Source organism: Sinocyclocheilus rhinocerous, unplaced genomic scaffold, assembly GCF_001515625.1.
Source record: "Sinocyclocheilus rhinocerous isolate Xijiao unplaced genomic scaffold, SAMN03320098_v1.1 scaffold1870, whole genome shotgun sequence".
NCBI classification, from domain to species: Eukaryota; Metazoa; Chordata; class Actinopteri; order Cypriniformes; family Cyprinidae; genus Sinocyclocheilus; species Sinocyclocheilus rhinocerous.
In genome coordinates, this window is record NW_015664009.1 from 756,004 (window position 1) to 758,810 (window position 2,807).

The 2,807-nt window shown below is 34.1% G+C and overlaps 1 protein-coding gene across 1 annotated transcript in view; it reads right to left on the reverse strand.

The window, feature by feature from the left end:
- thap12b (THAP domain containing 12b) overlaps nt 1-2,807 on the reverse strand; it is a 10,025-nt gene that overhangs the window by 6,898 nt on the left and 320 nt on the right.

Genomic DNA, 2,807 nt, shown 5'->3' on the forward strand with positions numbered 1-2,807 from the left:
GTTCTGAACAGTAGTACACGCAAAAAAATTAAATTATATGGAATAACTCCCAAAAAAGTGTGCTTAATTGCAGAAAAAAGGTGTTCGGTAGTGACGTTTCTTAGAGTTACACACAGATTTTTCAGACTTTTGAACACATTTACCTCAAAATGATGGCCTATCTACTCACCCTGTAGCTGAGAGTGACACATAAATATGTCCTGATCATAAATGTAAGGGTGTAGTTCATTTCAGTCTCAGCAAATGGACTAAAACATGCACTGTTTCGTTAGTGACATGGAAAATGCGGGACACATATTTAACATAAAGTTTCATAATTTACAAAGAAAATATAAAATAAATATTTTTGAACTTCACTTTTTAAAAGAATAGAAAAGATATTTTTAAAAACAACAATGGAAAAAAATTAAAAAATTATTTCAATATAATTTTCATAAATTCAAATTAAGGGGTTAGGGTTCGGGGCAGCCACCTCCCAATTGAAAGTACCCAATAAATGATGATTTTATATATATATATTAAGCTTAGTGATATTTTAAATATTATTGTGGGTTTCAATAGATAATATTAGGATCTTAGTAAACATCTAAGATTTGAATACTTAAAAGCTTTTTAAATGTGTTTTTTGGTTGTGGGACAGCAGTCTGGACAAATTCTGTAGAATGTCCCCAATTCAAAATGTTCAGCTAAAGAGCAGAAAAACTGTCTACACCAAGGCTGCGTTCAGCCCCGACAAAAACGGTGCAAAACGTTTTTTAAACAGAAACGGTGGTGCGTTGAACACACTGTTCTGATGACGCAAGAGTTGCAACTATGGCAGCTGAGAAGGCCATTCTTTGTGTTCTTTTTGAAGAATTTTCGGAGCCTGATGAAATCGGTATAAATACGTGTTTAATACTGCAAAATACGCTCGATTTCCAGATCTATACTTGTGCTCTTATTATTTTAGTTATTTTGCCTTTAATGTAAATAAACATGTGCAAACAATATACTTGCTCTTGTGAATTTATTTGGATGTTAATTACATTGTGTGAGCTGTCTCTTTAATACCCGTGGTTTACATACATGTTGCTGCTGATTGGGCTGATGTTTGACACACCCACCAAACAAGAGAAAACGCATCTCAAACCCCGTTGCACACCGTTTCCAGGAAACATGTCGTTCAAACCGGAAACCGTAGCAAAACGGTGCACACCGGTTTGAGCTTGAACTTGCCCCTGGCAACCTCCAATGATCTATTCTATACCCGCATACGCCCATTAGTCGTCACCTCATTGGGTCATTCAACTGGCTTCAGAAGTATTATCGTGTTGCACTCATATGCGACCTGTCCAAAACAATCAGACTGCATGACATCATCAAAGGAATAAAGTGAAATTATTCACATTGATTAAAAATTCCTCAGGAGAACTTTGTGATCTAAAATGTGTTTCTCTGGAGTCTCGACAAAGTCCTCTTAGAAATCCAACAAAATTCTAATTTAATTCTCAGCTTTGCCATGAAATTCAGGCAGGAAGAGGAAACTGTTCCAAGCAAATACAGCACACATGACTGACTCCATATTTCCTATTTCAAGTGTTTACAGGCCAGTACACAATGCAGTACAGGGAAACATTTGACATCATGGAAACTGTATACAAACTTAATGTCCTGACTATTTCAAGACATTCAAAAACCATTTCAGTTAGATCATTTAACACAAAGTGAGTATTATTTTTCTATATGGAAAAGTATGATATCAAAAAACTGATATATTTACCTGCATATATTTCATTTCAAAATTATGGATTTGCATGCAAACAAAAACAAACAAAATTGATAAAGGAAATAATTTAAATAATTTAAACCTATGATTCCTAACATGGGGTACACTTTAAATCATCTAGTGTTCATTTGTTTAGTTTTTTTCAGTTTTGTTAAACCTATAAAACAGAAATTGCAACATAAAATATTAGGCATGTTAATAAATTTAAGTAACTAATCATGATAAATATCACATTTTTTCCAGCTCCATTTTAAAGTATATACAAACCAATTGCTTTTATTGGTTTTTATGTAAGTTGTTTCAATTTATGTATGTATAAAATACAAATAAAAATAAATAAAAGAAAGAAAAACAGTTTTGACTTGAGCTTTACTGATGGGGCTGGGGGGTACATAAGGCATGTCTGGGAAACACTTTTTAGCTCCAACCCTGATCAAAGTCACCTACCTGTGATTTTCTAATGATCCTGAAGACATTGATAAGCATGTTCAGGTGTGTTTGATTAGGGTTAGAGCTAAACTCTGCAGGAAAGTGGATCTCGTGGGCCAGATTTGAGGATCCCTAGTCTACACTATCTAAACTATCTAAACTTCTATTGACAAATTATTCACCAAAAACTTTAGCAAATTACATTATAGCATCACAGTCAGTCAAACGTATAAATAGGAGAAGCCTCGTACTGATACTTGTCGTGCACTAGCTGCACTTCAGCTCCGTGTCTGAGAAATATTCAGCAGCTTTAGCTTTCCTTCCTCAGGAAGCATTACTTTCATTTCAGTCGTCAGGTTTAATTAACGGCATTTAAACACAGAACGACAGTGATAATGTTATGAAGCTGTAAAAAAAAAAAAAAAAAAAAGCCAAACCTCTTTGGCTATAAAATATTGCAATGCAAATAAATAATAAAGGCAACAAAGATAAATCATAAACATGAATTTAAATGAACACTCCACTATTTTTGAAAATAGGCTCATTTTCCTACTCGCCTAGAGTTAAACAGTTGAGTTTTACCGTTTTCGAATCCATTCAGCCGATCTCCGGG